General features: G+C 43.3%; 1 protein-coding gene and 1 pseudogene across 3 annotated transcripts in view; both read left to right on the forward strand.

Moving 5' to 3' along the window:
* Window positions 1–27,952, forward strand: part of LHFPL3 (LHFPL tetraspan subfamily member 3) — a 544,676-nt gene that overhangs the window by 409,770 nt on the left and 106,954 nt on the right. The gene's annotated exons all lie outside the window — the stretch shown is intronic.
* LOC112925341 (small ribosomal subunit protein uS2 pseudogene) lies at window positions 13,491–15,205 on the forward strand (annotated as a pseudogene).

Raw genomic sequence — 27,952 nt, forward strand, 5'->3', positions numbered from 1 at the left:
CACCTTCGTCCACTAGAATGTAAATTCTTGAAGGGCAGGGATCTTCTTTCTGTTTATAAACACAGAAGGCCCTCAGACAGTGCTTGGAACAGGGGTGGAGCCCCACAAATATTGACTGAATGACAGTATGATGGAATGAATTTTTTTTAAAGATTTTATTTATTTATTCATGAGAGATACATATGGAGAGAAGCAGAGACACAGGCAGAGGGAGAAGCAGGCTCCATGCAGGGAGCCCGACGTGGGACTCGATCCCGGGACTCCAGGATCACACCCTGGGCCGAAGGCAGGTGCCAAACCGCTGAGCCACCCAGGGATCCCCTGCAGTTTTGAGTAGGGATCAATCAGTGCCATTTTCTTAAACAGAAAGGTTGATTCAAGTAAATCTGTCAGCAGCTGCAGATTCTAACCATGGAAGCCTGAGTTCAAAGATATTGCCTGTGCAGCACAGAGGACCATATGGAGAGTTTGGCCAGAATTTGATCAGCTCACACACCACCTCTGTAAGGAACCAATCCCTCTCCATCTCCTCTTGCTTGACAAAACCACACAGGATGAGTAACCTCTTGACCAAATTTACCACACTTGGCCTGTGGACCCTCAACCAATGATTGTTGACTTGAATTACAATAAGAACAGAGACTTGACCAAGTAATTAAAATAATGGCACTTCTCAAGGATATGGTACTTGCACATTTTCAGATAGGTGTTTCATTTCATTTCATTCCACCCTGTGAGTTGATTAGGTTGGGAATTGTCTCCATTATATAGGTGTGAGAACATGGCACACAGGTGGTTTTCTCATGACTTGTTTGTGCCAGAGGTTGTACCTGCCTGCTCGGTGCTCTTTCCATGAGGCCGCTGCCATTTTTCTGTATCACTTGCTTCCGTTGAGACTATATCATATTCTCCAGGTCTGCAGTCTTGCAAATATATACTAGTTACATAGTTGTAGTCAGGATGTGTTTTGAGTATTTCTCTAGACTTTTTTAAAAGAAAACTAGTTTTTTAGCCTAATGAATATTGGTATTTTGGCTCTATTATTGTAGTTACTAATACATATTGCTCATAACTCTGAGTGATTTGCTTATTTTATTCCTTTTCCTTATTCTCTGAAGAAAATAAGGGACTTTGGATTTTTCCCCCCAGGCCCAGAATTTACCCTTAGTTTTATTTATTTATTTTAGTTTGTCCTACTCAGATATAATTGACACGTAATATTATGTTAGTTTTAGGTGTCCAATGTAATTATTTGATATTTGTATGTATTGCAAAATGATCACCACAGTAAGTCTAAATATCCATCACCATACGTAGTTACAAAATTTTTTTATGATGGCGACTTTTAGGAGCTGTCCTCTTAGCAACTTTCAAGTATTCCATATAGTATTAACTAGAGTCACTATGCTATACATTACATCCCATGACTTACTTATTTTATAACTGGAATTTTGTACTTTTTGGCCCGTTTCACATGTTATCCCTACCCCATGCTCCCCACTTCTGGCAACAACTACCAATCTTTTTTTTTTTTTTTTATGATAGTCACACAGAGAGAGAGAGAGAGAGGCAGAGACATAGGCAGAGGGAGAAGCAGGCTCCACGCACCAGGAGCCCGACGTGGGACTCAATCCCGGGTCTCCAGGATCGTGCCCTGGGCCAAAGGCAGGCGCCAAACCGCTGTGCCACCCAGGGATCCCAACAACTACCAATCTGTTTTCTGTATCTATGAGCTTGTGTTTTTGTTTTGTTTTGTTTTAGATTCCATATATAAGTGAGATCATACCATATTTGTCTTTCTTTGACTTATCTCACTTAGTATAATGCCTTCAAGGTCCATTTATGTTGTCACAAATGGCAAGATTTCATTCTTTCTATAGCTAAATAAATACATGTATACATATACTGCACCTTCTTTATCCATTTATCCATCAGTATTTAGTTACGTTGTTTCCATGTCTTGGCTATTGAGCATTGCTGCTCAATATATAACATGGAAGTGCATATATCTTTTTGAATTAGAGTTTTCACTTTCTTTTGATAAACACTCAGAAGTGAAAGTTCCAGCAGTGGAATTACTGGATGATATGGTATTTCTGTTATTAATTTTTTTAGCAATTTCTACACTGTTTTCCACAGTGATTGCACCAATTTATGTTCCTACCAGCAGTGCATGAAGGTTCCTTTTTCTCCATGTCCTTGCCAACATTTATTATTTCTTGCCTTTTTGATAATAGTCATGCTAACACGTGTAAGGTAGTACTTCATTTTGGTTTGGTTTTACAGTTCCCTGCTGACTAGTGGTGTTGAGCATGGTTTCCCGTGTCTGTCGGCCATCTGTATGTCTTTGGAAACATGTCTATGCATATCCCCTATCCATTTTTTGATCAGATTGGGTTTTTTGCTATTAAGTTGTATGAATTATTTATATATTTTAGATATTAGCCCAAATTTGATATATCATTTATAAATATTTTCTCCCATTCAATAGCATTTCATTTTGTTGATGGTTTCTTTTGCTATGTAGAAGTTTTTTAGTTTAATGTTGTCCCATTTGTTTATTTTTACTTTTGTTGCCTTTGCTTTTGGTGTCAAATCCAATAAAAACCATCACAAGATTAATGTCAAGGAGCTTACCACCTATATTTTCATCTAAGAGTTTATGGTTTCAGGTCTTATATTCAAGCTTTAATCTATTGTGAGTTCATTTTTGTGTATGGTATCCTGCTTTCCCAGCACCATTTATCAAAGAAACTGTCCTTTCCCCATTTTATATTCTTAGCTAATCTGTCATAAATTAATTGACCATATTTGCTTGGGTTTATTTCTGGACCCTATTTTGTTTCATTGATCTTTGTGTCTGTTTTTATGCCAATACTATACTGCTTTGATTATTGTAGCTTTGTAATATGATTTGAAGTCAGGTGCTTCATGCATGATGCTTCCAGCTTTGTTCTCCTTTCTCAAGATTGCTTTGGCTATCCAGGGTCTTTTGTGATTCCATAAAAATTTTAGAGTTGTTTGTTCTATTTCTGTGAAAAATGTCATTGGAATTTTGACAGGGATTGCATTGAATCTGTAGATTGTTTTGGATAGTATGGACATTTTAACAATATTCTTCTAATCCATGAGCATGGAATATCTCTCCATTTATTTATGTCTTCTTTAGTTTTGTTTATTAATGTCTTATAGTTTTCAGCATACAAGTTTTTCACCTCCTTGGTTAAATTAACTCCTTAGTATTTTATTCTTTTTGATGTAAATGCAAATGGGATTTTTTAAATTTCTCCTTCTGATAGTTCATTATTAATATGCAGAAATGCAATGGATTTTTACATATTGATTTTGTATCCTACTACTTTACTGAATTCCTTTATTACTTCTAACAGTTTGTTGGTGGAGTCTTTAGGGTTTTCTCTATATAATACCATGTCATCTGAAAATAGTGACAGTTTTACTTCATTCCATCTTATTTTATGCATTTCATTTCTTTTTCTTGCCCAGTTGCTCTGGCTAGGACTTCCAATACCATGTTGAATGAAAGTGATGAGAGTGGACATCCTTGTCTTGTTCCTGATCTTAGAGGAAAAGCTTTCAGCTTTTCACTATTGAGTATGATGTTAGCTGCAGGCTTGTCATATGTGGCCTCCATTATGTTAAGATACCTTACCTTTGTACTTTCTTTTTTTTAAGATTTTTTATTTATTTATTAATGAAAGACAGAGAGAGAGAGGCAGAGACACAGGCAGAGGGAGAAGCAGACTCCATGTAGAAGCCCGATGTGGGACTCAATCCCAGGACCCCAGGATCATGACCCAAGCCAAAGGCAGACACTCAACCACTGAGCCACCGAGGTGTCCCCACCTTTGTACTTTCTATGTTGAGAATTTTTATCATAAATGGATGCTGAATTTTGTCAATGCTTTTTCTGCATCTGTTGAGATGACCACATAATCCTATCCTTCATTTTGTTAATGTGTGTATCACATTGATTGGTAGATGTTGAAGCATCCTTGCATCCCTGGAATGAATCTGACTTGATCACACTAGGTGATCCTGTTAATGTATTGTTGAATTTGATTTGCTAATATTTTGTTGAGGATTTTTGCATGTGTGTTGCTATAATTTTTTTGTGGCATCCTTGTCTGATTTTGGTATCAGAGTGATGCTGGCCTTGTAAAGTAAGTTTGGAAATATTTCCTCTTCTTCTGTTTTTTTGGAAGAGTTTGAGAAGAATTGGTATTAATTCTTTGAACATTTGGTAGAATTCGCCAGTGAAGCCATCTAGTCCTGGACTTCTGTTTCCTTAGTTTTATTTTTGATTTTTATCAATTTCTGTTTCATCTTGTTTTAATATCCTAAAATGACAACTTTCCTATTGACCAATCACTTGAGGCTAATGATAACTACTTAAATTCATACTTCCATGTCTATTATTCTTTTTATTCTCTCCCCTAGAGGGATAGAGTGAATTTTTTACCATCATTTGACAGAAAAGAAAAATGAGTCAGAAAGAAGGGAACTGACTTGCCAAAAATCATTGAATTAGTTAATGACACAGAGACTATTAGAACTCAAGTCTTTTGACCCCACGTCCTGAGCTCTTTCTGCTCAAATGTAATGGCCTTTGTGTCCGTCTCCAGCCATGCAGTCCCAGGGCATGCTGACAGGAGAGCTCAGACAATGGCTCGGATTGCCTCCTCGCAACAGCCCTACAAGGACACTGGAACCCACCCAGCAGTGCCCTTTCCCATTCTAAGGCCACCTTAGCTCACTCTTCACAAGAAAGGACTGGCTGTGCTAACCGGCACTGCTGCCCAGCAAAGTGAACGGAAACATCACGCAGAGATAAAGTAGAAAGCAGAAACCTCATTCCCTTGCTGCCTTGAAGTAGAGAATAAAGCATCCTTGGAGGTCCTCCTTCTGAGAGTGGGTTCACCTTCAGAATATAAATGGCAGCCTCCTCCCCATGCCACTTCCTACTCTCAAGGCAGGCAAACTGCACATTTGGTGGGTAAGACACATGACTTGGACTTCAATCTTGCAATCAGATATATTTTTAATTCAAGTCCCATGCAATTTGGTTAATATTAACTTTATTGGGTAATTACCTTATTTGGAGTGCTCTTAACAGTACTGCCGACAAGAATGTCAGCTTGCTACAAGAGATGGGCTTGCTGACGGCAACACAAAAAGGAGCTGAGGCAGGTTTTTCTTTTAACCTATTTATTAAAATTTTATGAGTAAGTCATTTTCTCCCTTGTGGGCTTTCCCTTCTAGCTTGTATGGGATCACAGCTGCTTGAATGTAAATGAAGCCGCCCAGTCTCCCTGTCATCCACAGCAGCTGTCTCAGAGCCAGAGAGGCCCTCTGGGGGGTCTCTCCCTCACCCAGGAACTGATGGGGCAATGAGGGGCTGCTGGCTGTACCTCACCCACCGTCTTGGTGAGCTGACCCCAGACAGGCAGGGTGCTGCTGTGGGGGAGTCAGGGTGGGCCCTGCCCTGATATGGAGGGGGACTTCTATACCTGGTCCTGATCAGCCCTGATTGTCCTTACTCATGACGGGGAAGTCACAGCCCCATCAGCACCGCCCAAAAGGCCATCACAATTAGCACCAGGCTGTCATGATTCTCCACAGCAGAACCAAAGTGCTCTCCAGTTAGGTAAATTTAAGAAATATTATACAGGGGAGCCAGAGTAGCTCAGTCAGTTAAGTGTCTGCCTTCAGCTCAGGTCATGATCTCAGGGTGCTGGGATCAAGCCCCACATCAGGCTTCCAGAGCTTAAACCCCAGTAAAGCCTCTACGTAAATGCGCATCACTATGTCCCAGTGTTTTTCCAGAACTTGAGCTTTATGGAAAAAGAGTTTTTTGACTACTTATATTCTGGGCATCAAGATACAGTCCATTTTATTCAAGTGCTTTTGTATATTCAATTCTATCTGATTTTGTTCCTTTTATGGAGTTTTGCTCTGAGGATCTCTGTTTGCAGTACCCAGAGCATGCTGGATTAAAGTCCTCAGTCAGGAGGCAAAATATATGACTCTTAGCATCTTTCTACATTAGAGCAGAACCACACTGTAAAATTTCCACTTGCCCTGCCTCTTTGATGCAAGGCAAATGCTGAGCCATCGTTACAGTTAAAACGGTTAAATCGCTAGCTTTTCTGGGATGGGTTTGATTTCAAGAGTCATTGTCAATGCACAGGTCAAAGGTTGAATCACACCAAGGCTCAAAAGTAGGATAACCATAATATGCTATATTCAGGCAGTTAAATACAGCTACTAATTTTTCATAGGTTACCAACCAAATAATATTTCCAGGGAAGCCTCAGCAATCTTAACATTACCTACCCATTCGTGCCTGAATACCAACTTTTTTTGTAAAAAAAAAAAAAAAAAAAAAAATTTTTTTTTTTTCATTTTCCTGCCAGTTACATATAGGGGATCAGGTAGAGAAAAGTTACAGAGATTAAAGAAATAGTTTGCAGGAATTTAAAATGCCCTCTCCTGCCAGACTGAAGAATATGATTTAAAACCTCAAAGGTTTTCACTTGCCCTGAAGCAAGCAGCCACTATAATAATTTAACTGGAACCTTTTATTATATAAGTCATTAACTTTAAAAATGCAAATCTTCTGAATATAGCCAACAACTAACAATTTTTCTTCTTGGCTAAAAGGCTTATTCTTCAGGGTTTCTCCTAGATTCTCTGAACTTTCTCTTCTGTATTTTTTTCTTAGCTTCTCAGAACATAAAAAATGCATGCTCACATTTTTCTTAAATCGTGATTTTCCACATGTGCCCTAAAATGCCTCCTATTCGTATCAGAATCTCAGAATGCATTGTTTGGGAAGAAGAGAAGGAGAATGTAATTTCAAAAATAGCCTCTGTCCATATTTTCTAGTCTGGATTTAAGGTATGAGCTAGCTAGTACCAGACCAATGCCAAAGAGGGGATCTAGATCCAGTGGATATAAATCTAAATGCATTCCTAATAACACCAAAGCTTTGTTGTGGTGAACATCATAGACATGAAGGACTAGGAAGTAAATCCCTTCTGTGGGTCCAAAGTCATCTGGGCTACCGCCGAAATTATCTGCCTACACTGATAAATTATTTGGAAATACGACACTTTGCCGTTACTACAATACAATACCAAACAGAGCAAATTTTTTTAAACCACACCTCAAATCCATGCTACCAAGGTACCTATGGGTTCCCCCACCCCTGCTGCCAATATGATCCTCTCTCTCAGGCCTTCCTCCCAAGCTCTCGCAAAGACATCTCCGGTCTGAAACACCCCAAGTCCTAGTCCGGGCACAAGAGCCCCCTGACTGCTCCCTCTTTTACTCATGGTTCCCACATAACCCCGGGCTTCAGAATCATCTCCCAAGGCCTCCTCTGCTGGGCCCTACTCCCAGGGTGTCTGTTACCTGGGGTGGGGGAGGAGGTGCCAAGAGTGAGAATCCTAACACGCTCCCGGGTTATATGAATAATCTGCTGGTGGTCCCAGGACCACACCTGAAGAATCTCCGCTCTTAAACTGACAAGAAAATGCCACTGCAATGTCCCAGATATTTATCCTGACGTTTAGGTGAGGGGTTCTGTTCATCGCATATTTCCCTTGTGCCTAGTCTCCTACTTTATAGCACGGGACTGTGAGAGTCACCGTGGGTGGCCGGGCTGCTAGACTGGGGGGTAACTAATCTCACGAGGTACGAAGCTGTGACACGCCTTTACAAGGGGAACAAAAAAAAAAAAAAACAAGGGGAACAAACACAGCTCAAGACTGGATACCCCTCACTCCCGATTCGACTGTGACAAGCAGCCCCATTGAGAAGTAAAACCGTGCTCAGACTTAGTGAGCCCTGGCCATCCTGCTGGTTATGCTCCAGCATCTTCCAGAGGGCACAGGGATATCAGGTCCCGAGCGTCAGGTGGTCTGGGCCACTGTTGCAGGGAGTTCAACTGTAGCCCTGCAGGTGACAGCGCGGCCTGCAGAGAAAGAAGCTGCCTCTCGTCTTCATTTTCTGACTTGAAAGGACCATGTTCCATGTATCATTTTTAATGGATCCTTGTATGTTCTTTGATGTGTTTGGAGATGAGCACTCAGGCTTGAGCACTTGGTATCTTCCTCCCCGGTGCTCCTAGAAAACAGGGATCAAGGGGTAAGCAGGGAATGGTACTCAAATGAGCCCTGAAGCCCATTGGCGGACACCCCCATCCCTCCCAATTCGGTCACCACGGGCCCAGGGCCTGTTGGGAATAAGGAGTCACGAGGCTTTTCCTGAGGATGCTCTCCCCGTTGCTCTGTCTGCAGCTCCTCACTTCCCTTTGCAGCTAATTATTCCCTTGGCCTGATCCAAACTCCCAAAGGCAACCTTCCCAGAAATCCCCAGTGGCTCATCACCAGCACTTCAGAGAAAACTGCTTGTCTTACTTAATTACAGCACAGAAAACTGGGCAGAGCGTATCCGGGTCCTCTCTGGCTGCTGCTGGCTGAGAAAACCTCTTGTGTTCTCTCCCTCCCTATCTGAGTGACTGAGCAGGAGGCAGAGGTGGAGTGGAGACACAGCAGAAATCGTGTTCTTTTGAGAAATTCCCCCACGTGAAAGGAAAGGAGAAGACAGGGACCCCTTGTGATTGAACCAAGGCACTGTGGCAGCCTAATGTCACCAGCTGCTTGTTGGGCTGTGCAGGTTTGATGTCGAGGAGAGACTCGGGGGTGTATTTAATCTGTTCTCCTTCTCCAAACAGTGCTCCCACAAGCTCCTTCCATGAGGACCTGGGCTCAGCTTCCTGAGGCCACAGCCCTGCTTCAGAGGAAAGAGAAAGACCCAGGTCCTCTCAGGGTGGCAGGGCCGCAGGTGCCACAGTTGACAGACCCTGAGCACCACTTAGCTCTCAGAATGTCCTTCCCATGCCATTGGAACCACAAGATTGAGCAAGGGTGGGGGGCTCAGATTTGTCATTGTCAGGGGCTCTAAGGGGTCCCTACCTCCACTCATCTAAAGCCCAACTCTACTATGAATCAGCTGATTCTCCCACAACCCCGTGTGTGGGTGGCGACCACACCACCTCAGGCCCTTGTGCCTCTATGAGCATTTGCGTCACCTAGCCAGCATCGGTTGACTGTCACTAAGGGGCATGAGGTCTGGTGTAGGGGTAGGGGAGGCAGAGACATGCCAACCACAGACATCACCACTCCACAAATTGACCCAAGAAGTACCCAAGCTCTTCATACTCACCTAGAAGGAATACTTACCCTGATTCCCTCACTCTGTTTCTCCAGCTTTCCAGCCATTATGTGTACCCTACAGGAGCTCCCTGAACCTATAACATCCACTGATTTCCCACACACACCTCCTCCAGCCATGGCCAACACACACTCCCGCTGACCTCAAGGCCTCTTTCCCCTCCCACCGTCCTCCTGGAGCTTCCGGGCTGAGGCACCTACAGGGCAGTGGTTGGGTGCCCTGGCTCTGGCACCAGCCTGCCTCAGTTACAATCCAGGCTCCAACATGTGGTCTGTCACATTCAGCCAGTGCTGAGCTACTTTGTGTTTTAGTGTCCTCTTCTCTAGCGTGAGGGTGGTGAGGGGCACCTGGGGGGCTCAGTCGGTGGAGTGTCCACTCTTGGTTTTGGCTCAGGTCGTGATCTCAGGGTCATGAATCAGGGCCATAGGATTGAGCCCCACATCAGGTTCCACACTCAGTAGAGAATCTGCTTGAGATTCCTTCTCTCCCTCTCCCCAACCCCTGCAGGTGTGTGTTCTCTCTCTCTCTCTCTCTCTCTCTCTCTCTCTCTCTCTCTCTCTCATAAATCTTTAAAAAATAAAATGGAGACAGTGATGACTGAGCCCACCATGGAGGGACATCAGGAGAGGTCAATTCAATGGAATGATTTCATGTACATTACTTGCCATAATTCCTGGCCAAATATGTGTGAACTACAATTATTCTTCAAGATCCAGTTGGAATGCTACACGTGTCCCAGAAACCTGGCCTTCCCTCTTCTCCTCCCCACACGTGAGCCTTCTACAGCTATTTTCCCATCTACGTGATGACAGGCCACTTCGTGTTGTAGAGCATGAAACTCTGCAGCCAGACTCCCTGGGTTCAGAGGCCTGGCTCTGCTACTCAATAGCTATGTGACCTCCATGCCTCAGTTTCTTCTCCTGTAGAATGGGATAACAGCCAAACCTCCCAGGCTTGCACACTTTGTGAACACTCTGGCAGCTGCCCCCTAGTCTTCCTTCACCCTCAAACCTCCAGAGACCTTGTCAGAGACCATCCACATAGATTTCCTCTCTGTCTTGCCTTCAGTTCCTGTGCACCCCAGCCACCAACTCTAGACCTTGGACTCTGCCATTACCTAGAACCTCTGAAAAAGCAAAATCAGATCCCCATCCTCTCTCCTTCAAGCTGATCAAGACCTTGATCCCTCAAACTTGACTCTTCTCTGTCATCATTGGCTTTCTGATGCGTGCACCCTTACTTCAGTCCTTCCTTTGCCAGCATCCTGAAGTCCTTTACTATGTGTCCTTATACAAGTCCTCCAAGATGCCAACCCAACATTCATCCAAACTGTCTGCTTTTCCTTGATTCTAGCCCTGGACCATTAGATGGGACCAAAGGGAAAAGAAGATCACACAAGCATAGAAGTAGGTACCATTTTCATGGATGCAGTCCTGGGTCTCTCTGCTTGGTCCTCTGCTATCCCCACAGTGGCTATCCCAAGCCTTCCCAATCTCCTGAAAGTCTCATCTCCCCAATTCCCCCACCTCTCTAAGCACACAGCCTTGTCTCCTACCTCAGAGGAGAAAGAGGTGCCATCAGATAAGAGTCACCTTACAGCTGCTACGCATCTTCACATTTCTCTTCCTCTGCACCCTCATTTTCCTATTCTCTCCTGTCACAGTGGAAGAAGGGTCCCTCCTTCCACCCTAAGCAAATCCCTCTGCCTGTATTTGGAACCCAGCTCTCTGTGTTATGCAGAACTTCACAGTATCATTTGCCCCAGGACCTCTCTTCACCCTCTCCTGGCATTCTTCCCATCAGTATGAGATGTGCTCTCAAGTCTGATAACTTAAAAATAAAAACATTTTCTCAACCCTACAAACCCCCAGAGCTACCCCCTCTCCTTGAAGCTTCTTGACAGAGTTACTTTCACCTTCTGTCTCCTCACTATAAGCTGTCTTCTGGCTTATTAGATTTTCACCAATGTCACCCAATGTCAACAGTGACCTCTGTGCCACTAAATATAAGAAACACTGTTTGGTCTTTATCCTTTTCTGCTCCTCTGTAGCATTTATCTCTGCTAACCACTCCTTCCTGCCTAGAGCCCTGTCTTCTTTTGGCTTCCACAACACCATATTCTCCTTGTTTTTCTCTTTCCTTGAAATTTATTCTGCTTTGAGGGTCTCTCTTCCCCCCACCCGCCCCTTAGATATTGGTGTTCTGTGTGTGTCAATTACTAAAACTGTTCTGGTGATCTATTATTGCAGAACAAACTACCCCAGAACTTGGCAGCATAAAGCAACAACCATTCTATTACATTCATAATATTGTGGGTCAGAAATTCAGGCAGGGCTCTGCAAGGCAATTCTTCTGCTCTACATGGCATTGCCAGGGGTCACTTGGTGACATTCAGCCAGCAGCTGGGCTGAGCTGAAAGGTCCATGAGGTCTTCACTCACATACCCAGCACTTGGCAGGGAGAAGCAGAAAGCTGGCACCCTCCCTCTCCAGGGGGTCTTAGACCTCTCCACAGAGGCTCTCCAGCAAGGCTGTCGGTCATCTCATGAGGCAGACCAGGGAGCCATGACAAATGCTCCAAGATGGAGGGATCTTGAAGAAAGCTGCCAATTTCTCAAAACTGGGCCTGGAATCTGATGCAGCATTATTTTTACCTTATTCTGTTGGCCAACCAATCATAAGCCTACCTAGATTCAAAGGGAGGAGATATAGACCTCATCTCTCAATGGGAAGAGGGATATAGGACTTTGTGGCTGACTTCAATCCACCACAGCCCTCTCCTTGGCAAAGAGCAGTCTCCACACAGCCACCATCATCTTTCTCCTGAGTCACTGCAAGGCCCTCCTAACTCGTCTCCCTGCTCCTATGTTGCCCTTTCCGTCCTGTTATCCACAGTGAAGCGAGAGAGACCTTTCTATAATGCATATCCCATCACATTACTCTCCTGACCGAACCACTTGGCAGCTTCCCACTGCCATGACTCAACTCCTTAGCATGGAGTCCTTTGTGGGTCCTTTGCAATTTGTCACTCCTGATACCATCGCTTCACACCTCACAACTTCTTATACTCTCAACTCTACAATACTGATGTCCCCAGGTATGCCATGTTCTCTTTTATCTTCAAGCCTTTGTACATTCTTTTCCCTTTGGAATATCCTTCTACCCAGCACTCCACCTCCCATGGGTGAGCACAAGTATGGGCCACACACACACATACACACACACACATTTTCCATTCTCACCCTCCTTCAGATCTTGGCTTAGACAAGTGATTCTTGAAATGTGGTCCCAAAGCAGGCAGCATCAGCATCAACTGGAAACTTGTTAGAAATTCACATTCTCAGGCCCCAGATGTACAGAATCAGAAATTCCAGAAATGTCTATTTTGACAGTCTTCTGATTCAGTCACCTGGGTCTGGTGCATACTGATGCCTGAGAAACACTGAAACAGTTAGACAACATTTCCCCCAGGCAGCTTTCCCTGACCTAATCCTCCACTAAACTACTAGGATAGGGATCTCTCCTGCATATTTCCTGTCATCCCTCTCTCCCTGCGATCATATCCCTGTCCTAGGGTACTGAATTACCCGCTTACTTGTTTGCCCCCAGCAGGGCCCCCTTTGAGCTCCCATAGGCAGGGGCTGTATCATAAGTATTACCATATCCTCAGCATCTACATAATGCCTGTCCTATTGGCAGTAGCTCAATATGAAATTGTGAAGCCAAGATTCAAACCCCTGTGTGCATCCCAATCTTCTATCAATGTAGATTATAAACACCCAAAACAAGAGATCTAATGCACTGAGGATGTTGTTAATCAGCAGCTGGGATCAGTCTTCCAGTAAATGCCTTGATCCTTGTATAATAGAAAGGAGACATAGAGTAGATACAGTGCCTACAAAAGATTTTAATAAAACCCCAGAAGGGAAATATGTGCTCTATTGAATCAACCAAAAACCCTGAAAATGGACTATCTGACTCTAGTCCTGAAGTCAGATAAACTAAGCTCATCATCTTCCCATTTCTGCATGGCCAATTCCTCCATTGTTTGCATTTTAATACACTAACTATGTTTAACTGAAGTTTTTAAAATGCCACTGCCTCTTTGGAAATTTGGCAGAAGAGAAGAATCTGGGTCACGCAACTGTGAAATCTAAATAAGGTATAATTAATATGTCCATCAACTTTCACAGAAGTGATGCTAGTTTGCAAACTATTCATTAATTTTGAACAATGACAGCAACCGGTTACAATGCAGACACCGCGCTGAAGAAGAGAGGCTTGTTGTGGTGCCAGCCTGGGTGTCGCTGGCAGTGTGTAGGAACGACCCGCTTCCACGTGCTGCGTGGAGAGAAATGATTACTTAAGACTTTGGGGCTAGAATTATGAGAGTGGCAATATGACTCCTGACTCCCAGTTCTTTTAAATGTTACCTTGTAATTCATGAAATACTCTCCAAATGGTGAAAAACATTTCATAAATCCCTAGGGAATTTGGGAAAACAGGCACTTGGCACCAGAAATAAAACGTGAGGGCAGGCTTGGTGGCTCAGCCCTCACATTGGTGGCTCACTGCTGCCTTGAGCCCAGGGCCTGATCCTGGGGTCCTGGGATCGAGTCCCATGTTGGGCTCCCTGCAGGGAGCCTGCTTCTCCCTCTGCCTGTGTCTCTGCCTCTCTCTCTGTGTGTCTCTCATGAATAAATGAATAAAATCTTTTTTAAAAAAAGAAATAAAACATGAAAATGGCTGCATCTGAAAATTAGGAGAGACCTGAATTCAAGTCCCAGGCCCTAACTAGTTCCTTGGCCTATTAACATTTCTATACTTCATCTGCGAACTGTGGCAATAATACCACTTCAGAATGTTGTTTTGAGGATTAAAAATGATGCACATTTCCACTCAACACACAGACAGCTATTATGCCAAATAGCTGTCATTTCTATCTTTTGTAGTCAGAATTAAGACAGTGATATCAAAAACCAAGTGGACTGCCTTTCTGTGCTACCCAGGGAAGGGTCCATCTGGCACTGTTTTGCATTCCTGTTGTAACTGAAAGGGAAACCTTGACAATATCTGGAGACCTTGGTGTCCTGCATATGAAGGATGAGCATGTCCTCAAATTCCTTGCAACAGGGAACCCACTTAGCTGGGACCAACCTTGACTTCCAAATGGAATAGTACATCTACGGAGGGAAAGGCGATGGGATCTACATCATGAATCTCAGGAGAACCTGAGAGAAGCTTATGCTGGCAGCTTATGTCATTGTTGCCACTGAAAACCCAGTTGACGTCATGTCATATCATCCAGGAATATGGCCGGCGAGCTGCATGAAGTTTGCTGCTGCTACTGGAACCATTCCCAGGGCTGGCCATTTCACTCCTAGAACCTTCACTAACCACATCCAGGCAGCCTTCCAGGTGCTGAGACTTCTGGTGGTTACTGATCCCAGCGCTGACCACCAGCCTGCGTCTTATGCGGACCTTCCTACCATCACTCTGTGTAACACAGACTCTCCTCTGTGCTATGTGGCATTGCCATCCCTTGCCACAAATAAGGGAGCTCACTCAGTGGGTCTGATGTGGTGGGTGCTGGCCCGGGAGGTTCTGCAAGTGTGCGGCACCATTTCCCATGAGCACCCATGGGAGGTCATGCCTGAGGTCTACTCTTACAGAGATCCTGAAGACATTGAAAAGGAAGAGCAGGCTGCTGCTGAACAGGCTGTGACCAAGGAGGAATTTCAGGGTGAGTGGCTGCTCCAGCTCCTGAGTTCACTGCTGCTCAACCTGAATTCACAGACTGGTTGGTCTGAAAGCGGGCAGGTGCTTTCTGTGCCTTTCAACAGTTCCCTACCCAAGACTAGAGCGTCCAGCCTGCCACTGAAGACTGGCCCAGGCCTCCCACTCCTCAGGCCACTGAATGGATAGGAGCAACCATTGAGTCATCCTAAGCTGCTCTTCCACAAAGGCAAACAAAATGGAAATAAGGTTGATGGAAAATAAACAGTTTGTGGAAAAAACAAACAAGCAAAAAAAAAAAAAAAAAAGGACTGTAGAAAACAGTATGTGTTTCCTCAGGAAATTAAAAACAGAACTATCATAGGATGCAGTACCCCAACTTCTAGGTGTATATCCAATAGAATTGAAAGCAGAGTCTTAGAGAGGTATGTGCACACCTATGTCAGGACAGTATTATTCACAACAGCCAAGAAGTGCAAGCAACCCAGGTGGCCACTGATGGATGAATGGATAAACAGAACATGGCATACACAAACAATGGAAAATTATCCTGCCTTAAGAAAGAAGGGAATCCTGTCGCATGCTACAGCATGAATGCACCTTGAGAACTTTACACTAAGAAAATAAGCCAATCACAAAAAGATAAATACTGCCCAATCCCACTTATGTGGTGTATCTAAAGTCGCCAAACCCATAGAAGTCAGAATGCTGGCTTCCACAAGCTGGGGGGAGGGAGAAATGGGGAGTGTGAATAAAATTGAACCATATACCTTAATGGTTAGGATGGTGGAGTTTAGGTTATTTGGGTTTTTTTAACCACATTAAAAAAAAATTTTAATTAGGGGCCCCTGGGTGGCTCAGTAGCTGAGTGTCTGCCTTTGGCTCAGGTTATGAACCTCAGGCCCTGGAATCAAGTCCCACATCAGCCTCCCCTCAGGGAGACTGTTTCTCCCTCTGCCTATGTCTCTGCCCCTCTGTGTCTCTCATGAATAAATAAAATCTTTTAAAAAAATGTTTTAAATTAAAAAGCTGGACCCTGTTCGCTTTATTCCCTATAATGCTGTGTACTCCTGCCCCTCTCACCACTCTGACTCAGTCCCTTTACCTCTCTCCTCCCCCTTTCCCACCCGCATTTTGGGTGCAGATTCCTCAGGGTTCTGGCCTCAGATATCCTTTCTTCCTGCTGTTGCACTGCTGAGGATTTCAGCACACCCCAGCTCTACTAGCCACGTACATGTTGATGGCTCTACACTGCTCTATCCCAAGTCTCTAAAATAGGCCTGGAGCTTAGTAGGCACTCAGTAAATACCTGTAGTAAATGAATATCTAGACCTCTAGCCCTACTCAACCTGAGGCTCCATCTATTGTCTGAACACCTCCAGCTAAATATCCCATGGTTCTTTCAACTTCAACATATCCAACAGTTAATTTATTTAACCTTTCCTAGGGGAGGCAAGAATCTCTTGGGGCTTCTGGGGGGCTCAGTTGATTAAGCATCCGACTCTTAATTTTGGCTCAGTTCATGATCTCAGGGTCATGAGGTCGAGCCCCACTTGGGGCTCCACACTGAGCGCGGAGTCTGCTTGAGATTCTCTCCCTCTCTCTACCTTAGCCCTGCCCCACTGCTCATTCACAGGCTCTTGCTCTCTCTCTCTCTCTCTCTCTCTCTCTCTCTCCCTCTCCCTCCCTCTCTCCAAAAAAACACCAAAAAACAACAATAAAAAGAAAAATCACTCCTCCTTGTAATCTTGCTTAATATTGACCTTAAATCTACCAACCTGTTTTTATTTACTATCCAAATCCAGTTGATCTTAAGCTGGAAATGTCTGGAGAATCTGGCCACTTCTTTCCTTCTCCAGGGCCTCATCTTTTTTCAAGTGGACTATGGCAGTAATCCTTGTCTGCACTTGCTCCCTCAAGAAGTTCATTCTCCACACTAGTGCTAGTTTTTTCTTTCTGAAGGACAAATCTCAGTAGTAGTAATGTTGCTTAAGCTTTAACCTCACTAGCACATCCATAGACTCCCACCTCCTACAGATTTCATTCCATGAGCATTGACAAGACCAACAATGCCCCTGTGTTCTGACCCCCACCTGTTCCACCAGTCCTCCTCTCCAACCCCAAATCCCCTACATTGCAGACACACTAACCCTCGTGTGCTGGGCCCTTCTATAACTCCATGTCTGTGTCCATGCCAGACCTTCTCTGTGGACAGAGACTCCACTACCCCCAACTTCCCTTCTTGGAAACAATTCATGATCCATGGGTATTAAATGAACACTCAGCAAGGAGCAATACAGCTAGATGGAAACAATTTCACTTTGAAAATTTTCCTACCCTAGCTCAATGGTCCATACCTGGCTCAGCTACTGGTTATAGACTGAAATGTTTATATAAAATCCAGCTGTCTACAAAGAAAGATATAAAGGCAGGGAGTGGAGGCTTTCTTTAACTGGCAATATTTAGAATTAAAATAGTCAGTTTTATCAAAGTAGCATAATTAAGAGCTGAGCTTTAGAATAACCTGTAGCTGTGTTGCTATCTGCTCAGCCTCCTCCTCTGTCAAGTAAGTATAAGAATAACATCTACCTCTTAGAGTTATCCAATTTTGGATGAAATTATATATTAAATGATTGCTTTAATATAATACCTGGTGTAATGTATTGCTTAATAAATAGCAGCTATTATTACTGTCATAGAATCGACTTTCTAAATCTGTTACTTAGGCATGGGTCCTCACTAGCATACCTCATGTAATCTCTAGTGCCGTGTATAATTCCTTGTAGGCGGGGGGAGTAAGGGGGACTGAAATGATAGGTGCCATCCTGAACAACACAAGATGACAGTTCATGGTCTTGTGGGACAGCTCATTGTGGGCTACTCTGAGGGGCAGGAGGATGGGTTCCATATAAAACTGGAGAAAAGATTTATGTACCTAATAATGTTGTTACATATGGTTAGTGCAATCTAATTCTGCTCATTTGTTCTAATTACACAATTAAGTTTAATTACCCAGATCATATGAATGCATTTGCATTATTAGAACAATAACTTTTAAAGAGACAATGTAATATATTTACTAAAAGCCCAGCATTGTTCAGAACCAACAAGACAGTTCTAGAAAATTCTCTCATCATGCCCCGGGTGCGACTAGGCCTAGTTACAACCTGTAATTATCATGCTGCCTCTTTGCTATCACAAGCCACTTACCTTCATGCTTTGTTTTGTTGTCTTTTAAATGTTTTCAGCAGCGGGCAATATGGCAGATATTCTTCCCTTCTGAAGTGGGCTCATGCTCACCGTTGCATTGGGAATCACGCAGAAACCCTCCTAGCATGATCCCTGAGGCCTCCTGTTCTCCTTACTCGGCTCTCTGCCCTTCAGGTATAGGAGAGTCTTACAAGTGCTTTCAGTATAATTCAGGTGACTTCTTGAAACACAGCAGGTATGAAGCCAAAAAGTAATGTGAGCTCATTCCCAGTGTAGTCACATGTCCTAAAACAATAGAAAGCATGAGAACAATAGATTTGAGATGATTGTCTTCCTTACATTCTTTCTCATTGAATTCTTAAACCCCATACAACACAACCTGTCCCTAGTGATGCTTTTATAAATCATGCATAGTACCATAGACAGAGTAGAAACCATTTCTCTTTGTTCACACATGGAAGAAAACGCAATTCCTCCATGAAGAGTATTCTCAGCAGATTTCCTAGCTCTGTTCTCATAATCTCTGACACGTGACTTAGGTCAACTAATGTAGTCAAATAAGCAGTACAGAATCACCTACAGCCTGTTGGAGAGCTCAGCATGTATCAAGGAGTATCAACAGACTATTCACTACCACGCTTTCCAGAAGGCATCAGCATCCTCCATCCCGAATCCTGTCAGCTACAGCTTTTCAGACTGACTCCTCCGTTAACTTAGCTCATTCTCTTCACACACCATTTCACACTTTATCTTTTCAATCTATTGTAGGGCTTCCTCCAATGGGACTATAAAAACCTTTTTTTGTTATGTTTGCTCTCTCGCTGTTGAGAAAGCATGTAGTGCTCTATTTTGTGCTTAAATTATACATGTAAGAAGACAAACTGAATCCACAGTTCAATGTCTAATGCTTTCTCACTGACTGAGGCCAGTCAGTACCTTGACTTTTGTGGGGGTTTTTTTTGTTTTTAATGAGGGTAGGGCCGTCTTTTCCCTGCCTTCCTCCTGTGAATGCACTGAGACTTGCTAAAGCCAGAGAGAAAGATGCTACTTGAACAGTTGGAACTTGGGACCACTCATGGGCAGGGACACAGTGTCCTGAAGTGTTGGTGAAAGAGTCCTCGATGCCATACTTGCTGCTTCTATCATCTTTCTCTTCACCTTCACTCATTCTCTCTCTCATCTTTCAACAAGACTGCATTTACACAGAAGTTGTGGATAAAGTCAGTGTCAGGGCAAAAAGTTATGTAGAGCCAATTGCCCTCGAGAATCCCTTTAGGAAAGCACCACCGTGTGTCTATATCCAACACATCAAACTTTTCTTCCCACCAGCATGGGAAGCAATTGTTGCTTCCTGGTTGAGCACCATTCTTGCATTTATGGACTATGCTTTTTTGAAAAATAATTTCTTTAGACTAAAATACACACCATGGGGATCCCTGGGTGGCGCAGCGGTTTGGCGCCTGCCTTTGGCCCAGGGTGTGATCCTGGAGACCCGGGATCGAGTCCCACATCAGGCTCCCGGTGCATGGAGCCTGCTTCTCCCTCTGCCTATGTCTCTGCCTCTCTCTCTCTCTCTCTCTCTCTCTCTCTCTGTGTGTGTGTGACTATCATAAATAAATAAAAATTTAAAAAGAAAATAATAAAATAAAATAAAATACACACCATGGCAAGATGCTCACACTATGGAAAGCACAGGGGACCTGAGAAGGAGCAAGTATAGATGAATTTATAGCCCCTGACACATGCCCGCTGACAGCTTGCCTTCCCTAACTAGAATGGAGGCCAGTAGCCAACCTGCACAATTTAAATTCTCTCTCTCTCTCTCTCTCTTTCTCTCTCTTTCTCTCTTTCATACTATACCTCATGAGGATATGATGTTCTTAATAAAATATATGGAGACAATCTAGCACAGTCCTAGGGACAGAGGTAAGGGAATAGGTCAGTTTTAAAGCTTGTAAACCCCAACAGACTCCTGAGGTTGGGAGAAATGCTAATGGGGACCTCTTTAACTCTACTGGGTTTCTGGCCTTTTTTATGTTCCAACCACCTTCAACTATCTGCACAGGATGCTGCCATGAGAAAAACAAAATTAACAGAGCAACCTAGATTCCAGCTGCATGTCCTACTACCCCACCTACCAGAAGAAACTGGCTCCTATTGTCAGGCACCAGTCGCTGTCTCCCCATCATTTTCTACGAAATCCATGTGTACCTTAGAAAGGGTTTGGAATAGGGCACCTGGGTGGCTCAGTCGGTTAAGCATCTGCCTTCAGCTCAGGTCATAATCTGGGATCCTGGGATCAAGGCCATCATTGGGCTCCCTGCTGAGCAGGGAACCTGCTTCTCCCTCTCCCTCTCCCTCTCCCTCTCCTTCTCCCTCTGCCGTGCACTCCCTCTCCCTCTCTCACTCTTTATTTCTCTCTGTCAAATAAATAAAATCTTTTTTAAAAAAGATTTGGATACCTTAAAGAACTGTAGGAAAACAAAAATTACTCCATTCATAAGCTGTTGCTTTCCATTATTACAAGCCCTGTGGCTGACTTAGATGTTCTTTGAGAGAATTCCCCTCCGTATACATCCTCGAGGAGGAGTGACGTCCTATATAAGAGTCTTTGTCAACATTCATATTGATTTCAGGCCCTAACTTTTTCCAGGAGTTTTTCCTCTCTCTACCATGTAATGAAGGCACTAAAGTAACATTACACATTGTAAAATTTGCCAGCCAACCAAATCTGTCACTGGGTTTCTGAATTTCTTGATTTATCCTGCTATCTTTTTGTATTCAAAATTGCCTTGCAAGACAAGAAGAAAGCTGGTGGCAGCAGGGCTGAGTAGCAGAAGCCAAATGGATCATCTGTGTTTGCCAGGGCTCTGTGCTCCGGCCTGGCTGCCTGGTTGCTTCCAAAAGCAAATCCGAGTCTTGAAGTGTATGCTGAGGCTTTAAATGATTTGAGTCCTCATAGCCTGGTCTATTCACCACCTGTGGCAATTCTCCCCACAAATTCCCAAATCTTCTTATATGTAACTAAAAATCAAGATGCTTCCCAAGTAGCTTTTTTGCTCCCTGGGTCATATTCAGACACCCCACCACTCTCCCCACAGGCAGAACCCGCTTCTGTACATTGCTCAGTTCATCTAGATCCTGCCTTCCATCTGAAAACCTTCCCAGCCTGGCCTGGCCATACTTAGGTCTCCTTTCTGGAATTTGCTTACACTTTTTTTTTGGTACCATCCAGTCCTGCAGTGTCAGGATGGAGGCCACACTCTCCAACCAAATTGTAAACCACCTGTGAACAACATCACATCATTTCTTCCTTTTGAAACCCATGGTGTCTAGAACAGGCTATCATAATCTTGGTTATTACAATTTATGTCATCTGCTATAACTTACCCGCCTGAAATACATTAAAAAGGACATTCTAGTGCACTGAAACTCACACTTGACTGCTTGCTAGACTACCAGATTTCTAGTCATTTGTGACTTTGAACCAGTGACAACCTTTTGGAGCTTCATTTCCTTGTACACAAAATGAATATATTATATATCTCTCTACTTGCCGGTTCAAATAAGAATCAAACAAGACAGGATAAGCAAAGCAGTTCATATCTATAAAAATATTATTCAAATGTGTGGCTTTATCACCAAGTCATTTGGTCTTTCTGTATGTCATTGACATAAATGAAAAGCATGAATAGAGCATCTTGAACTTTCTGGAATATTTTCCATAAGCTCCAGATTTTCTCATTGTTTTTCTATGATTAATATTCTCTTGTTACCTCCACAACTGCCCCCTTTCTCTCCATGCTTCTTGTCGGTGTAATTGGAACTGTCTTTCTGAGCTGATTCCTTTCCAGTAACGAAGCTGTCACTCCTGTGATCTGATCTGAGGAAGTGGAGGGGTCATTGGCTTAGACTTCCCTGGCTTCAGGAAACTTTGTTTGTTCACAAAACAAACACAAAAGTACAAAGGAAATTTCAAAAGGCTGGGAACCGAGCATGTGGGCAACATTTTATTGATGGGGCTAGTTCTGGCATAATGAAAAAGAGTTTAATTAAGTCAAAGGTAAAGCATTTTCCCCTCAGTGCTATCTCTGCCCTCCATCCCTCCCTCCATAGGCAGGGGCTTGCTGCCTACAACCATCCAAAGGATAGAGCGCCACACAGGTATACACCCCAGGAAGGAGAGTGGATAGAAGCGTGTGCCTCTTAGCCTCCTCATTAGCTAGCATGCTGGCAGCCTAGGGTGTTTGGTTGGTTGGTTGGTTGTTTTGTTTTTGTTTTTTTTAAATCTGAGAGATCTCTGTATGGCCAGCTTCTTTCTTGGAAGCTACAACATATATCTCTCCCATTTTGAATCCAAAAATTACTAGAATTCTCTGTGAGTCCAAACTATATTACAGATGAATTCATCACCTCCATCATGGCTACTTATTTCAGTTCACTTTGACATGGTACTATCCATGACTAAATAGCTTTTTCATTTTTGGCTCTTACCCATGCTTCCAGACTCAAATATCAAAAGAATTCTGCTGCCTCTGGGGAAGAAGGCACATAGCTGTATAAAATGCTCTCGGGAGAGGAAACCCAAACACTTTGTTTTCCTGTACCTTGTTTTTACTACTGTAACGTTAGCCCTTCATTTACTAGACAAGGAAGATCTATTCTGTTTTTCCCATATTCAGTAACTTACAGAGCAGAAAAATAAGATGATCAACAGACATGCTGAAAGAGTTTGGACAGCTGGTAGACCCAATTTTGCAGCCACTTATATTCCCATCCATAAAGCTTTGATAAGTATCTGTGCAAAGGGATACGTGACCAAAACAGGCAGATCTCACAGATATCCTGTGAGCTGACCATCCGTCTGTCTCAGATCCTGCTATTTGCTAGCATTTATAAGATGCAGTCAGCTGCACAACTGGGTGGTAAATGAAGCATGTAGATTTACATTACTGCCCAGAGAAAAGGGAGAAAACAGAGGAGAGATAAGAAAACTGAGTATTTCATTTCAGCTGTCACAGAAAACTATTTCAACCAAAATGAAAACAAGCAAACAGAAAGACTAGCATTGCATTACAAAAATGAGATGTAGAAAGTTGGTTATTCATTGTGAAGAAATTTACTAAGTACTCATGATATTTCTTTCTCTGGATCCACTAAGATGTCGGTGATGAAAAAGCAATATTATCAAGGATGGTAATATATCAGAAGGAAAATCAATAGCCACAAAAATGGTAATAAATTTTTCTAAAGAATGATTGTAACTCACACTTTATAGAATTATAACTGTCATCAGAGTGGCCAAGAACCAACTAGGTGGCCTTACAGTCACAGCTGACTAGACAGGAGCTGGGTTTGGCCTGTTTTGTTTTTTTAGCACATTGGCACCAATCAAGTGGCCTTGTCCCTAATTGTGAAAGAGTACAGAGCCGCCAACGTGGATATAATGGACATCTGACCTCCCGGTAGCATTTGACTCTCCTTTAAAACCCCTGAACTGTTTTGTGTTACCTCCTTTAGGAGAATGTGGCATCCAAAGAAGCTGGGGTGATGCAGAGTGCTGATTTACAGGATTTGGGATTTATTAAAATAAAATCAAAATTAGTCTAAAGTACTAGAAGTCAAGATGGGGTCAAGGGGGCATAGTATAGTTGGGAAGGGAGATTCAAGGTACTGATTCTGTTTCTTGAGCTGGGTGCTATCCAGACAGGTGTTCCCACTTTGTCAATTCCCTGAGCTTACACGTATGACACGCATACTTTCCTGTATAGACTATGGAAGTATAATACACATACTTCAGTAAATCGTTCACATAAAGAAGCCTTTGCATTCTCTTGCCAGATCTGCTCTAAATAGCCAACAGATTTGGGGGGAGGTCAATTTGAGCCCTGGTTTTTTCTGCAAAATGAAAAGGTGGACCAGATGATCCCAGCCCCGACGCTCCTCAGTGCTGTCATCATTGGCACAAGATGAATACATAGCATTGATATTCCTACCATTAGTGACTTGAATAATAATCAGAATGTGGGCAAAGTTGCCCAGAAAAGGCTATGCACTGAAAGGCTCTGTAAGTTTGCTAGGTGGGGAATGATGTAGAGTAATTGGAACTACAGAGCTGGTGTTGATAGCAAAGAAGTAGAATTAGGATGGCTGTCAGTATGGACCCCGACTTTAAAAGCAGATGTTCATCACACAGCGATGTGTGCAATCACACTAAATTTGAGAGCCAATGTTTCTCTAATGGGTTCTTCTCAAAAGTAGCCCCTGGAAATTATGATTCTGTTAAAATATACTCCAGGAACATCCAAATAATCCTGCAGTTTGGTGTTCCAAGCCATTCTTTTCCATCCTTGTTTAATATAAAGTGAATTTAAAGGTGATCTGTATGGTGGTTGATTGGCAGCTGAAGAGAATCAGAATCTCTATTTATCAGCGAGAAGTTGCCAATCACATCTCACTATGGATGGGAAAGTCCAGAGCCTGGGCTAGAGGGCATTTGCTGGACTGATAGGAGAAATTACTGTGACCTCCATTTGATGAGAAAATAAACTATACCTAACTCTCTGTGGGCTTTACCTACAACTTAAGTCTCTTGGAAGGCAAAATATGTTCAATAGAACACAGAAGGGGAAAATAAATGATTTTGATAATCCCCTGCACAATCAAACTAGGTAGTCAGCACCTGGATAATAGATCCACAGGGAAATTCTTAAAATCTCATGATCCTTTTCTAAAGTCTTTAAAGTCCGTTGGAAACTGGTCACCTTATTCTACAAAACCACCTGCCTTTATCCCCCTGAAAACCGTTCTGGAAAACCCAGCCAGACAGGCTCTCTGATGGCCATTCCTCGTCTGAATCCCAAGAATAATCCTTTGGTACAAACATAGAAGTGTATTATTTAGTCTTCCAGCAAACATGAAGGGAAACAATGAAATGAAGGAAATGCAAGTCATGAGCTGCCACATAAGATCCTAATTACCATAATTTGACCCGGCCTCCTTCCCACTGCCGGAAAGTCAGGCCTTCTGGATGAGAGGGAGCCAAACCAGCGAGATAACAGCCTTCTGTTCTCTCTCCCCATCCCTCGCCTGCTTTCTTTCTTTCTGTCTTCCTTAAATGATGTTCATTAAGACAGCAATTCTTCTAACAGTTTGTAAGCCTCAATTGTATTAGTGAAAGCTTTGCATGACTTGATAAAATGAGCTAAAGAAACGGAATGGGGGGCGGGGGGGGAAGCAGACACATGCTGTCTCTTTATTCCCCAAAGCAACTGTCAGTCTCAGAATATCTTCCTAGAACCTGCCAGCAGTCTCTCTGGAATCATTCCTGTTAGATACAAGGGCAGCAAATGTAAAAGGTCCAGGTCTTCCGTGGTATGGCTTTAGAAAGTATTAATAATTAAGAAAAGGGCCAATTCAGATTCCACATGTCTAGTCACATCAGTAACACCATGCCTTCCACCCCCACACAGCTCCCAGAATAGTCCTGTTTCTTAGACTGCTCGCAGCTTTGCCTCATCCCTGATTTTTCCTCAACTATTTGAGGTAAGTTAACTTGGCACAGCTTCTTACATTTAGGATGGTAAATGAGCTGGGCTGGGAGACACAGAAAATGTGTTAACTTCATGCCTATTAGAATTCACCTAAAATGTGCCCATTAAAATCTGAATCTGAAAAGCACACCCCAGCCCAACTGGTGCTGGGCTTTCTGCTCTTTGCTCTGACAAGTGCCACGGAAATGGGCCCTACTGTCATCCTTCAGCTCATGGATGGGATATGATGACATGTTTCAATGGCAGCTTTAAATCAGTTTGCTTAGGCTTCAATAGTGCAACCCTAATTTTGGGCTCAAGCAAGCCAGTCATTAAATCGATTGCAAAGCGCACAGCTCTGTGATACTATGTGCCCCTGACAGAGTGAAGGGACTTTTCCACTGACCTTTTGTATTTTATTGCATTTGACCATGCAGGCCACTTTAGTTTCAACCAGTGTGTAGGCGACATACAAAATACAAAGGACATGCCTTAAAGAAGCAAAAACGTCTTTGAGAAGCTGGTCCCCTTCTTAGCATTGGTGTGGGGGCTGCTACTCCAAATAGGCCAAGAATGGTCCAAGTGGTTGGAGGCAGAGAGTTAAAGATCAGCAGACCACATGTGAAAGGTCATGAAGTCAGTGTCCAAAGGAAGGAATTTGTATGATTCTGGGAGTTTGAGGCAAGTCTATATTCTCTATATCAGTGAATTGTGACAAGAGGGAGAGGCAGCTAGTAGAGTGTGAATGAGGAGCCCAGGTTGGGGTCAGGGACTACACATGAGGAGGGAAAACATGATAGAAAACCCAGTTAAGCAGATAGATCAGTTTGGATGCTTTGGGCAAGGATAACTGGAAGTCCTGAGGTAGGAGAGGCTTTAGGTTTGGCTGACCTTCCAACCGGTCATTTCATCAGGTACCCAGGTTTTTCTGCCTGTTGGCTCAACAACCATGGTGGCTGGCTCTCCTCTGGGTCACAGAATGGCTGCTAGTTACATTTGGGCTTACATGCTTTCCTCCTCACATCCAGGGAAAGCCAGGGAGTTACTCTTAGAAGTTGTCCCAGAAGAATGAGAAGAAACCTTCCCAAAGCTTCTGCAAACCTCTCATAGCCTCTCATTGGCCTGAATTGTCTTGTCTTCCTTCCTGAACCATTTACAACCAGGTTAAAAAAATTTTTTTTCAATTGACTAAAGTGCATCAAGGTCTATTCCAGGAACAGGAAAATAGGGTCAGGTTTACCTAATTTTATGGGCAGCATGGGGGAGAGATAGATAACTAATCAAAGTCAGCATCCTCCTAAGAAGGAAGAGGACATGCATTCTGCATGGATGACTATAGCCATCGCTAAGGCTGTTCACCAAGTGTTTCTGGCTTCCCACCTTCCTGGCACATGATGGGGATTGTACTTCCATGAGACCAATTATAGTAAGTGGCAAGCAGAAGTGGCATGTGTCACTGCCAGGCCAGAAAGCTTAACGGCCAATGTGAAGCCTCCAGACCTGTCTTTAATCTGCCTGGGAGACCAGGATTGCTCAAGATGGTCACTGTTGCTCCAGTATATATCCCCAAATGAGATGTGAAGCAGAGCCTCCATAGAGCAGAACCCATGATGGAGATGAACAAGAAATAAACCTCTGCTGTTAAAAACCACTAAGATTTTTCTTTATTTTCCCCCAGTGTATCTTAGTCTATCCTTGATGCTGCTTTCAACAACATACATGGCAGCAGCTGATGTTAGCATGGACGTCTTGTCCTAGGTAGGGAGGCCAGGTTAGGTGGAACCCAGTGTCACATATCAGCTAGGTATGCCCAGGCCAGGGGGAGCAAGTATGCACTAGAGAAAAAAGCAAAGTTTCCCTGAGACTCCCCTCCTATACACAGAGCTACCACTATGGTTCTTGTCCTCATGAGAAAAGAAAAAGACTATTCCTCATTTTTCCTTTTAAAGCATCTAATGATCTTTAAAAAAAAAAGTCTAATAATCTTAAGGACAAAAATATGTGTCTCACATGTAAGAAATAAAAAGGATAAAACAAACAAGCAAAAGGAATCTGCTTTCTGGTGTTTGTTTTTTTTTAATTAATTAAGAATTTGGAAAAAAAAGAATTATCTAGATCAGGGAAATCTGAATTCCTATAAAAAATTATTTAAGGGGATCCCCGTGTGGCTCAGCGGTTTAGCGCCTGCCTGCGGCCCAGGGTGTGATTCTGGAGTCC

This window comes from Vulpes vulpes, chromosome 5 (assembly GCF_048418805.1).
Source record: "Vulpes vulpes isolate BD-2025 chromosome 5, VulVul3, whole genome shotgun sequence".
In the NCBI taxonomy this organism is placed as follows: Eukaryota; Metazoa; Chordata; class Mammalia; order Carnivora; family Canidae; genus Vulpes; species Vulpes vulpes.